Source organism: Lonchura striata, chromosome 7, assembly GCF_050655825.1.
Source record: "Lonchura striata isolate lonStrDom1 chromosome 7, ASM5065582v1, whole genome shotgun sequence".
NCBI lineage: Eukaryota > Metazoa > Chordata > Aves > Passeriformes > Estrildidae > Lonchura > Lonchura striata.
Genome location: NC_140709.1, coordinates 9,683,061 through 9,695,846, shown reverse-complemented (window position 1 = coordinate 9,695,846; position 12,786 = coordinate 9,683,061). Strand labels below are relative to the sequence as shown.

Below are 12,786 nucleotides of genomic sequence, written 5' to 3'. Positions count from 1 at the left end.
GAGGCCATTCCACATTTCCCCTGTATACAGAAACCAGGAACATTCTTGACTAATTAAAGATAAGTTCATCCAAATGTTAGTTGTCATTGCACCCTCATTTCTCACTCAATCACCCTCCTGTGAAGCAAACCTCTCCTCCCTTTTGATCAGAGCAGGATCTGCAGTCACCTCTGTTTAGAAGCACATGAGCATGGGGCTGAGGACAACACGCTGGGAGCATCTCCTGCCTGCCCACGTGCCTGAGACCAGTGCAAGACATCTGTGACCTTTCAGCTTATTAATATTAATGTGACTAATTGCAGCTGACAGGGCAATTGGGCTGAAATCATCCAAAACAAAACAGGAATCAGCAACTGAGAGCGATCGGTTAAACCAACAGAGCGCTCGGTCAGTTGTTCACAGAGTCAATTATCCACATCCCATTGAAAGTGCACTTCAAAAGGACGAGCTTCGGAAGGAGGAGGGAAGGAAATGCGATAGGGTCTATATTTGGCACTCTGATCTTCAAACGAGGCAAGATCATTTTATACATTTTGTCTGTAAGGAGATCTTTTTCTCCAGCTTACTGCTGGGTATAAGATCCAAACCAGATTGCTCCCTCCTTGTTCATTACAAAGTATTTGTCTGAAAAATTTTGCTCTCAATCAATTTATGCAACCCCACAGCCTCTAAATCCTGCCTTTAATGATCCTGCTCTCAGCTGGCTTGCAGAGGGCTGGAGCTGAAGTGCTATAAACAATCTTCCCTGTGTCATGCTAGAAGAAAAGAATCCGGTTCCTTCTCTGTGCCGTGTCAGCCTTATGGGAAATGCACAATAAAGAGCAGTAACAATTTATTTTCATCATTAGATACTCAATAAATAGAAAGCAAATAATGCATTTCTCAAGTGGTTGAGCTGATCCAAATAAACAATGGGGAAAAAAATTACTCAGAGCAACATCTGAATTATTCCTGTGATTCTTCACAAATCAAGTCCTTCCAGTTGCTCTTATTAAAATGATGCAATAAACAGTAAAAACCACCTAACAAGTTTGAAATGGAAGAGTTTTCAGGATGAGCATCCTCTGTTCACATGTGCAGAGGGACAGGAGGCTGTACACCAGCCTGATAGAGTCAGAGGAGGAGGAGAAAGATGGTCACAGCTCTGATGTCTTTCTATCCATCACAGATGCCTGGGAGGAGGCACCAGCTTTCATTTGGTTGTCACTGCTGCATCCTCTCTCTTCCCTTGGGCTTTTCTTGTACTTTCTCCCACTTCCCACCCTGTGGAAGAGCATGAAAGCATGAGGTGTTTGGCCCTCAGGACTCCCATTATGAGGACAGCCCCTCCATGAAGCTCAGGGTTACAGAATGGGAGCTCAAAGAGCTTGGAGAAGGGGCTCAAGGCAGAGCTGTGGTTACACAGGGTCAGGCCATTATGCAACAGCACAGAGCACGGCAGCACTGCCAAGTTCCAGGCAACCTGGAGCTCATTACAGATTAGTTAAGTCTTGGCCAAATTCAATAAGCCTGTTCACAAGCTTAAGGTTAAGTAAAGCCTGGCATCAAGGCAAGGGCTAAATAGTGCAAAAATGGAAAACCACCTTAAGAAACAGCTCCCTGAAGACATTCCCATATTGCACTCTGCTTGTGATTAGAGATTTTAATTACAAAGGTGAACGCTGAAGGCTTGAAATGGTGAGATTTTTTCTTTTCCAAAATAAGTGAGTCCACACATTCCCTCCTGGAAGGTACTTGCTGAGATTTGCTTTCAGGGGAACAGCTGGAAGTATTTGTCTCGCAGCACATTTCCCAGGTCTGACCTCAGCATTTTCAGGATCCTGTGTGATGTGTAAGACATGGAGTGCCAAAGAATAATTATATATCCTTGGCATAATTATCTCTGCTCTCTATCTTTTTCCCATTTCTCCTTCCACCACTAAGCCCTTCTGGCATAAGTTCTGAATTCCAGCTGTTGGATGCCAGTCCAAGCACACACCCAGAACGAGGTCCTGGTGTGGGTGCTGGAGATATCCGAGCACACTACTGTGGAGGAAACAAGAATGGTCCTCACAGCCTGGTCCCACCGTGCCATCCTCATCTGAACACACACCTCTGCAGCAAGATAAAAGTTCCACTCCTCACCAACCACATGCTTACATTTTCCTCCTCCAAACTCTTAGCCGAGGGCAAGGTACAAGCCCAGAACTTCTGAGCTGTTGACTCGCCCATGGGCAAGTCAAGCCCTGTCAGGCTGGAATCTCTCAGAGGTTGTGGTCTATCAGGTGACTGTTGAGTATCCTAAGCCAAATTAATTCCTGCCTAGGTTGGTGTGCTCCACAGCAGGGAAGGAGTGACATTCTCCCCCCAAAAGCCCCTGAAATACAAATTATTCTCCTGTCTGCAGAATAAGTCACCCATAGTATGGTGGTGACCAAACTCCCCCAAACACACATACAACCCATAGCTTTTCACATGAGAGCAGCATATTCACTTGTCAAAGGGAAGTTAGGCATGCCTAGCTTAAATGAAGTAAAATTTGGATGCCAAAGCACCACCAGCAATAGGTTTATCAGCATCTCAGCGTGCAATTGCAGATACACAGCATTAACCATCCACATAGGAACTGTGGATGTGCAGAGATGGGTGCAAAGCCATGAATGTTGCCAAAACCTCAAAGACTTTATCTTTCTCTTCCCCCCCCACCGCCCCCCTACTCTATGCAAGCACTGAAATTTAGCTTCAGGCAACAAACAGCACAGGATCATGTGATGCAACAGCTTTGAAAGATGCTGTGCACCAACACAGCCACATTCTGGGTGGCTCTGGATTTCCTCAGTGAAGTGTTGGATGTGCCAGAAAATGACGTGGGTCTAGCTGACCACAGCCACAGCCCTGCAGTGCCATACAGCACACCCAGCAATGGGCACTGAAAATGGTGCACCTCTCCAGGGACTGGCATAATCAGAGGGGCATGAAGAGGGCACCATGGTCACAAATAACACTTGAATCACCTTTCCCAACAGAATGAAAAATAAATCAACCAAAGCAGTGCAGTCACAAGCCTCCACATCCCTCCATGCACACACCTGGCTTCCTGCGTGTGGGCTGCTTTAACACCAACATTAACAATCACATTCCCAAGCTCTTCCAAGGCTGGCCTGTTTCTGTAGCCATGCCTTCACAACTCCCAGCTCCAGCTCCCAAGGTCCTCACAATATTTTTTCCAGGCAAGTCCAACACTACCACTGCTGACCACAAGCACTGTCCTACTGCTGCCACCCTGCTAAAGGTCAGGTGCAGGCAGAAATGTATAAGAAAAATGTGGAAAGGTTGGGAAGGAAAAGAGGCAGAGGGCAGTAATGCTGGAGGTGGAGAGAGGACAGTGGGGTGGTTTTCTCATGCTGCCAGTCCACTGCTCAGCTTGCTGTGGGCTGACACTCGACCTGTGGGATGTATGAACAGATTTTCACCAGAAAGTCCCAGTTCTCCAAGAGAATGGTAAGGGAACTGACGAGTCATGGAAGCAGAGGGCGTTTAGTGGCAGAGATGTGCTGACAAGAGCAGAGAATAAACACGACCTTTGCTGAACTTGTACATGAATATAAAAATGTTTTAACATCCTCCAGGACATCTCCTGCTTCACCTTTGGATAGACAGGTTTTGGCTAGAAGACTGGGAAGAAGCAGAATGAAAAGAGCTGCAGGGGAGCAGAGCTTGAAGAGGGGGGACAAACTGATGAGTCTGATGCCCCTGTGTCCTGTCAGCCACCACTGGACTCGCCTACCCAGGGGACCACATGCACCAAACCCAGGTTGTCCATTTCTGCAGCTCCAGTGCAATGCCTGTGCCATGTGAGTCAGCATGCAGCACTGCACATGTCCTGCAAGCCAGGAGCACATCAGCTCTACACTGGACTTGTGGGCAGCAGCACAGCTCCATAGCTGGAGATGGAGCACGTGCAGCCCAGCCCAGACGGAGAAGAGCAAACACAGGATCACTCCCTCTCCATATGTCACAAATGATGTCATGACTTTGCTTTATCTCAGTCCTCAGGACCACATCCTGCCTGCAGGCAGCTCCCACAGTCTCAGTATTGCTGCTTTAAGAATCTTAAACTGGGCAAGGGAAAAAATAGAGAGGAATTTTTGTATTGAACACATGCAGGTCAATGATTATGCAGTGATAAAAATGAAGCCATTAGGCAAAAAATTAACACATCAGCATGTGGTCACACTGACAGTGCAGAAAGGCTGCAGAGCATCTGCCTGAGCTGCCAGGGCACTGAGAGATGCAGGATGTGGGAGCTCCTCAGCTCCTGCTCTAACCCACCCCAACCCATGTTGCTGTTGGCAGCCCATAGCAGAAAATATTGTGAAGAGGAGGTAAGAATGCAAAGAGACTCAATTCCCTCTGTAATTTCATCCCTAAATGCCAGTTAAACACATTAATGATCAAAAGGGCTCAGAGTGACCACAGACCCCAAGCCACAGGGAGCAGAAGCAAAAGCAGCACCTCTGCCACTGCTGTGACCCCATGTATAAGAACGATGCCAGCTGAAAATTGCCACAGCTGGCATCAGCCCACACCTCGCAAACCAAAGCTGAGCAGCAAGAGGCAGCCCAGGGTGGGGAGAGAAGCTCATTGCTAGTTTTCCACTTGAGAACAAATAAGCTCCTATTTTATCATCAGCACTAAGGAGATTGTTTCATGAATCAGGACAAACACCAGGCTTACGTTCCAAATTCGTCAGAGCTGCAAGTAGCAAAAAATAGACAGGTTTTAGTGGGAAAAAAGTTTGGCAAGAGGGTGATGGTGAGGAAGGATTAGAGCAAATTTAAAGAAAGTAGGGAAGGAGTTTCCTTGCCCAATACTTTCTCTGCACCCACAATAAAGCTGGCAAACCTAAAAAGAGAGAATATGTACAGTCTGTAATCGAAGGAGAGAAAGCCACAGTTAAAACAATCTAAAAAGGCCAAGCCCTGAGAAAGGCAACTGGAATCCCTTATCTTTTGATGGAAAAGAATGTGCTCCCTGAGATTAATGACGTGTTTACCCGAAAGGAAATCGCCGCCCTTCTGAAGCAGCGAGTGTTTGTTCCTCCTGAGTCCCTGTTTTCTGCTCCAGAGCCGATCTCCCAAACCTCCTGTTTAAAGTCAACACACAATGCAGCTTCCTGCTGCTGTGGGCTCCAGGGGATCCCACCATTAATCCTCTCCCAAAAACCACCCTGTACCCCACCTGCGCATCCCCACCAACCCTGGCGGGGACAGGCCCGGGGTACTTAGATGCCACTGTGGGCAGGAGCAGCCCAGGGCACAAACACCACTCAGCTGGGCAGATAAATCAGGCAGAGGGGAGACCAACAGCGCTGTCGAGGGAAAGTGCTCTGGGCCACCTCTGCCAATTGCTCAGGGTTCGGTCAGCCTCTTGGAAAGAGGTTTGGCATCAGCCCGTTCGGCACAGCAATGGTCTGCTGTGTTAGAGGAGGCCTGGGGACACATGGGAGCTCTGTGCTGGGTACACTAGGTGAGCAAGAGAGACTGGAGCAGAAGTGCCAGGGCCGATCTGTTTGAGGAAACCCGGGAAAAAAGCGTCGTCATCCCTTGACATATTTATCCTTTTTGGTAACTGCACCCCGATTTCCTTGTGGAGCATCCCAGCCATGAGAGCCATCAGATCACGAGCACCTCCTCTCCCTAAAGGCAATGGACCTGCACTACTGGGTGCTAGCCAACAGCTAAAAATAGCATAAGAGGCAGAATAAACAAAGAGAGCTGCTTAAACCTGTCTCTAATGTTTGTCTTTAGCTAATGGAGCAATTTTCGTTTGCAGGATGCCGTCACTTCTCTCAGAACAGGAGGTAGCCCACGCTCCCCCCAAGCTCCCCCCAGCCACACCACATCTTCTGCAGGACTGGACAGGGTGGGAGGAAATGCTGATTTCTGCCCAGCTCCCCGTGTGCCTGCTTTATCTCTGCCTCAGCTTCTCAGGAAAGTGGAAAACCATAACGTACACAAGAGCACACTCGGAGCCTGCACAGGCAGCTCAACATCACAAAAGCACTGCTTAAATAAAGGAAAACTTAGGAATGTGCCCATGGAAGTAGCTAGTAGAGCTCTTTGGCACCTACTCTGTCTCGACAGGTTGGTGGGGTTTAATAATCAAAAAGCCAGAAAATGATTATTTTCTGCAGTTAGAAACTCTGAAATTCTGGTTAGGAGAAAAAAAGTAAGAAGTTTTAACACAGGTGTTTCAACTTTTTAAATTCTTCTTATGTTTTGCATTATTTAATGCTAAGCACTAGACTTGTTGTAATATATAAATCCTTCCATTACTATTTAATTTCTTTGATGGGGTATTTTCAGCCTGGCTTGTTCAGTGATATTCAAACCAGCTGGTGAAAATTATTTTATTCATTGCAAAGAGGACAAGAAGTACAGTGTCCCTTGCTCCATCCTTCTTCCAGAAAAATCAGTGGGGTATCATTATCAATTACAGAATGGTATTTCTTGGAAGTCATGCCCAGAGTGCCCAGCTGTGGGAGGCTCTGAAGAGCCTCTCCAGTGAAAAGCCCTAGGCTTGAGAGATCAGAATTTGGGCTGAGTCAAGGCACAACAATTGGAGGAAAATGAGTGGCAGTTCAGTGGTGATGACACACATCCTTTGGACTCGTGGAGTGACCTCCCCTCCATCTCAGAGCTACTCCGTGTATTGTTTGGGACAAGCCCAATCCATGCTGATCAAATCCCCATTTTTCAAAGGAAAGATGATACAACTTAATCCTCCAGATCCTGCCATGAGCTTTCTGCCATCCTCATGACTACAGCATCCCATGCTCCCAGCTTCCCATAATAAATTATGGATATATTATCCATATGACAGTGGTACTTCCAAAGAAAACTATTCCTTTTGTTGACTTTTTGATTTTGCATCTAAAATGATAGTTTGTTTTTATTTTTGGAATGTTTTCATTATCCTCTATAGGCAACACACACACAGCTACAGCCTTTAGTCTGGCTTCAGAACGCAAATCAAATCAAACAGCATTTGATTTTGGAAAGGTTGAACAAGATGTTGTCACCTAAAAGGATTTTTTGTTTGCTTGTTTGAAACTATTGATTTACTTCTGTGTATGTCATGGAATACATTTTGCCTACAAAAATCGATTTTTCAATTGATGCATTTCCCCCTTCAAATAAAAAAGAAAACCAGAAAGAACCACTGAGCCACCATCCAGGCTAGTGAAGGTACAACCAAGATAAACTCCCTTTCTTACTGACAAAAAAATGCCAAAAATTGTTAACACAAGCCAGGAAAGAGGATGAACAATAGATAAGGACCTATTTCCCACAGAAAGTTTTATCTTTAGCCTAGGAGAGGAATGCAAACTAGAAGTGAAGTGGCTGGAGGAAGAATCTAATATCTAGAAGTTATCTTAATAAATTAAATCCCTAAATAAGGAAAGCTGATTCAGGGCACAGCTGAACTGTGACTGGAATTAACACTGGGGGAATGAAAAAAAGAAGAGGCAAAATATCTCCATCATTTGAAAACTATTATATGGTGGCACAAAAAAAAAGAGAAAAAAAAAAAAACAATACAATTAAATAAAGCAGTCTCATCCAAACACAGCAATGAGGAGAGAGGGAGACATTGTTGGATGATATTTATGTTCCTCAAACCAGTCAGCTTTATTAGTTTTCTAGCATTAAACAAGTTGCTGCTGAAGGAGAGCCTGGACAGGAGGTTTTATGGGAGGAATGGATGGGGAAACCCCACATGAAGGCAGAGTCTAGCAGGGAACAAAGGCAGCCAAGGTATTACAGGATTTATTTGTAAGTTCTAGGAAGATGAGCTTAGCATTGCTTCACAGGGAAACAGCGAAGCAATTAAAGGTTAAATCAATGCGTACAGAACCTCCTGTGTACATTAGGAGCTCTATTTCCTACTGAACAAGTTCAAACCTGTAACAAGCTCAGCAAACCCTCTCCTGGCTCCAGGAGTGGACCTGGGCCAGCCATACATGACAGCACCGTTCAGTGGCACATTTTGGGGTCTGGGGGAGGCAGGACTCTGCTCATCCCCAGCAGCACGGGGCAGAGGGCTGCTCACGCCCATGGCTGCTCAGATGGAGCAGCCCAGAGAACACTGAAGAGCACCAGAGGTCTTCCAAGCAAGGTGGTTTGATGCAAAAAGGAAGGACTCTGGATTGTGCCAAGTCCTCAAGAGACCCAAAACAGTGGGTTTAGGCTGCAGGGAGAGGGAGTTAGCCTGGCATCGCTGTGACCAGAGCAGGGTCCCCAGGGACGCGGCAAAGGAGCCACCGCTGGGAATTTTTAGGAGCAGATTAGAGGCACATGGATCCATCCCCAGCGCAGCCCAGTCGGTGCAGGAGGGAGGGACCCGCAGAGCCTGAGCCCTCCTCCCCTCGTTACCCACCTCCTGGGAGATGCCTCGGGAATCCTGCAGGGCAGGGACACAGGGGTGCCAGCCCCAGCCCCGGCTGCAGCAGCTGTGCTGACACCTGAACATCTGCCGGCAATCGAGACTGCTGCTCCTCAACGCAGTCCTACTGCTGGGTGTCCTCCAGCACGGAAACACCGTGAAAACCTACCAACAAACAGGGCAGCAGGGCTACATCTCAAGCTAACTGCTTTGGGGTTTTTTTTTTCTTCTAAATAAACTGCTTTAAATACCTGCTTCAGAGAACCTGGACAGAGTGGTGTAGCTTTCCTCTCACTATCTAAATAAGGCCTCTAACAATGTTATCACTTTCCAAAACACATCTGTCCCACAGCTCCTAGCCCAGACAATTGGCAGGTAACCAGTTAATAAATGTCTTAGCCAGACTGTTGAATAGGCTGGCCCCAACTCAAGAGTGATGTCAGGGCCATTCAATGCACTATAATTGGAAAAACCTGGGAAAAGCAATCCCATGTTTTTTAATAAATAAAGAGTGTATTAGCAGCCCCCTGCCTTTATTCACCACGGTGTGTACCTTGTTCAGTAGCAAAGTGGGATTTTATTTTTTTTCCGCTGCCGCTCGCACGATGATTTCTACTTGGGATTTGATGCCAGTTTCCAGATGTGTCTCAGGCCAGGAAGTCAGCAATCAGCCTGGATAAAGCCTCTGGGATTTGCTGCAGATCATCTTCTGACACACACATCCTTCCTGCACCCTCTCTTATGATATTGGGGCACACCCCTTGTGCCCAAAAATAAAATAAAACAACCCAGAGCCAAGCAGAAGCCCCTGATTAGGATGCTTTGATCAATTTCATATTCCATCTGTGGGAGTATTTTTAATTAATTCAGTCCATCAAAGCCCCAGAGGCAGCATTTGAGGCATCTTTACAACACCAGAGTGTCTATATACATAAATCACTTCAACAATTGCAGGTTCCCTGTCTGCTGGAGCAGCTCCAGGCAAAATTCATCTCCCACAAATCCTCACCAGCATTACCCACAGGACGGCATCAGCTCCCCAGCTCGGCCATAGAACATTGGAGGGGGATGAATCCTCCAAAGCACTTGTCCTCAGAGGAATAAATGAAAATGATAAATTAGTTTCCTGGGCTCTGTGTGAGCAGCTTAGGGAAGCTGAAACCCAAGCGGGTGACATGAAGGATGTGGTTTGCATGGAAAATAATCCCAAGCAGAAGCACCCTGACAGCAATATGCCTCTCAAACCTCCCTGCATCCCTGAGAAATGAACTACTCAGATTTCCCAGCCTGAGGAGAGGGGTTTAGCCCCACACAGCCAAGCTCCACGCTCACCCCAGCCACGTGGTACCATCTACCGCAGGACTGGGAAATCCCAGCCCAAGGGGACACAATTACTGAATTACTAACAAGAGAATTTATTTTTCACCCCCACCAGGCATTTAAGAGGCTGTTGTTGGGCCTCTTTCACTCATGTTGTGATTCCTTTCATCTCCCCATCAAAGCAGAACCAAATTAACACCAGCCCTCCTCCCAGCGATGCCCCACCATGAGCTCCCACAGCCGCTCTGCTTTCACAGGGCACCTGGGAGCCACTGCCAAAACAGGAAAGCAGGCGCCTAATTGAAAGGGAGTATTTGGGAGTCACCCTACACAAAAATTAGCAGAGATATGCTAGGAAAATAAAATAGTGGGCATTAACTGACGGCTTATCTTCTTTTTTTCCGTGACTCTAATGTTCAGGATGTGAAAAGGCCACAAAGTTTCACAGATTGTTCTGAGAAACTGGTCAGGGAGAGGAGCATCCTCTCCTCTACTTTCACTGCTCCTCCGAAAATAACTCAGGTTGGTTTTGAGGTATGGACCTCCATCATTAAAACACAGCCATACACAAGCCAAAACAACCCTGCATTGCTACCGTGAAAATCTGTAGCTAGTGCTTGGTCTTGGTGATGGGCTGAGAAGTGGAGCACTGACTGATTTCATTTCACCTGTGTTAGGTTTGCTAAAAACACTAACCTGTGCTAGGGAGAGAGGAAATGGGGACGCTCCTGTCTGCAGGAAGGAGCACAGGGGTCTCTGCTTCTGGAGGAGGGACTGAACTTTAAGCTGGGTGGCCAGAGGCAGCTCAACCAGGCTGGTTCTCAGACAGAACAGGGAGCCCCTCTCCTTACTACCCACCCTTGGCAGAGATCCCAGCCTGGGACTGTGACCAAGCCCCGGGGGAAGTGCCAGCTGAAGCCAAGGGAGGATTTAGGATTAACTCCAAAAAATCAGTCCCACCCCACCCTGCAGGCAGCCCGTGGAAAGGAGCAAAATCCCTGGGGGCCAGGCAGAGGGACAGAGTAGCCTGGTAGCAAGCAGGCTGGCAGGCCCAGAGGGGTCAGCAGCACCTGAACAAGTGACCCAGAGCACTCAGCTCCTCCAGCCCCAGCTCCTGGCTGCAGGAGCCCAGCTGGCTCTTGGAGCAGGAACGAGCCACAGCAAGAGAGAGGGAAAAAAAAAAAGGAGAAAGAGCAGCAGGAAGCCCTGCTGAGAAGCCCCCTTTTGTGTAAACATGCTCCGTCCTCAGACTAAAAATAAAGGCAAACCACAGGAAGGGAGTGAGTGCTTGGACAATATCCGATTTGGTGTGTGCCTGGGTGTGAGCTGCGGGAATGGGGAGAAGGGCAGGGGACTCCACCCAGCCCAACCACACAAAGGCAGCCAGTTAAGACCTTCAAGATGGACAGGCATTCCTGGAGATTATTTAAATTCAAGTAACTGCTGCTTGGCAGATGTGGAGTTCCTTCGTGTGTGCGCAGCACTTGGGAATGTTAAGTGAGGGAAAAGGCTGCCATGGCAGAAAAGGCAGGATGGCTGCACAAGGCCCATTATTTTACAGGGTCAGAGACTGAGACCCAAGGCTGTGAACTGAAACCCCATAAACCTGCCATAAAACAAGGACACGACCCACACAAGCTGTCAGCTACAATGCAGCTCACAGCTCCAGCCTCAGAAACCACCTCTCCCTGCACGCTGCCTTCGCATCTCCGCTCCTGCTGCGGCCACAGAACCAAACTGAAAACACCTGCGTGCCCCTGAGGGCTGTGGAGGCTGATCAGCAGAACGCCCACCCAAAGGGGTCTCAAAAGCTTCCCTCGGTGTGGGCTTTGGTGCACTGCACTCTGCCATTGTCAGCAGCTGCCTCTGGAGGCTGGAGCTGCAGCACCACCTGCATGTCCCAGCTGCAGGCTCCTTGCAGGAGGGGTGCTTTGCTGGTGGGTGCAGTCTCAAGAGACAGGCATCCATCCACCCATGCATCCATCCATCCATCCATCCATCCATCCATCCACCCATGCATCCATCCATCCATCCACCCATGCATCCGTCCATCCGTGCGGCGCAGAAAGCGACAGCACTTGAGGAGGCTCCCGGAGCCCGGCGCTCACCCTTGATGCTGACACACCACTCAGAGGCCTTCTGGGGAAATGCAGGATTTGGGAGGATCCCCCGCCCGGGCTGCAGGGAAGCCACAGCGTGGAAGCACCCAAAGGCAGAGCTGTCCCTGCCAGGGTGGACCACCCGAGGCAGCGCTGCTCTGGGGTCCGGCCACCATCAGCCCCATCCCTTCCCTGCACTGGAAGCCCTCCTCTCTTTAGTCAGCCATGGCTAAACTGCAGCATCTGCAATCTCAGCAACCTCATTTCCCTTCCTTTCTCTATTTTCAGTCAGAACAAAATGACGGTGCTTGGCAGTGGAGGAGATCAAAGACAGCTATGTTGGCTTCCACTTGGGTATATTTCCTGCTGACATTTGTATTCCTTTAATTCTTGCCTCCTGGTCCTATGTTCACTTTCCTACTATCTGGTCTCACCCTGAGTATTCATTTTTCTCTACTATTAGAAAGGTTTACTAGGAGCACAACAAAAATACAACACACGCCTCCCCAGCCCCACTTCCTCTAGAAAACAACTTCCTATGGAACACAGCTGTTTGGGGCAGGTCACTTGGTTTCTCTGCAAAACACACCACAGCAACACAACTGTCCTTGCTTCATTCTCATTTACAAGTATTGCTGAAACTTTCACCAGCTCTCATTTGAGGCATTTCCTACATACTAAATATAAAGTGTAAATGCCTTTCCATAAGGCTCTGACAGGGGAGCTGCTGCTTCTGTCCCCACGCCACCATCCCTGCACACCACAGCAGCAGCACAAAATAAAACAGCAGCATGAATGACATTTGTGCCATCGGTGCTACGAATGACACATGACACCTCCTGCTACCCAGCTGAATCACAGCTATCAATGAAAACTGAAGATCTTTCCTCAAACTCACTTTAGCAGATCACTTGCAACCCCCCAAGGTGCCGCTGGACAC

The 12,786-nt window shown here is 48.0% G+C and overlaps 1 protein-coding gene across 3 annotated transcripts in view; it reads right to left on the bottom strand.

Moving 5' to 3' along the window:
* Nucleotides 1–12,786, bottom strand: part of SLC12A8 (solute carrier family 12 member 8) — a 47,350-nt gene that overhangs the window by 23,615 nt on the left and 10,949 nt on the right. The window lies entirely within an intron of this gene.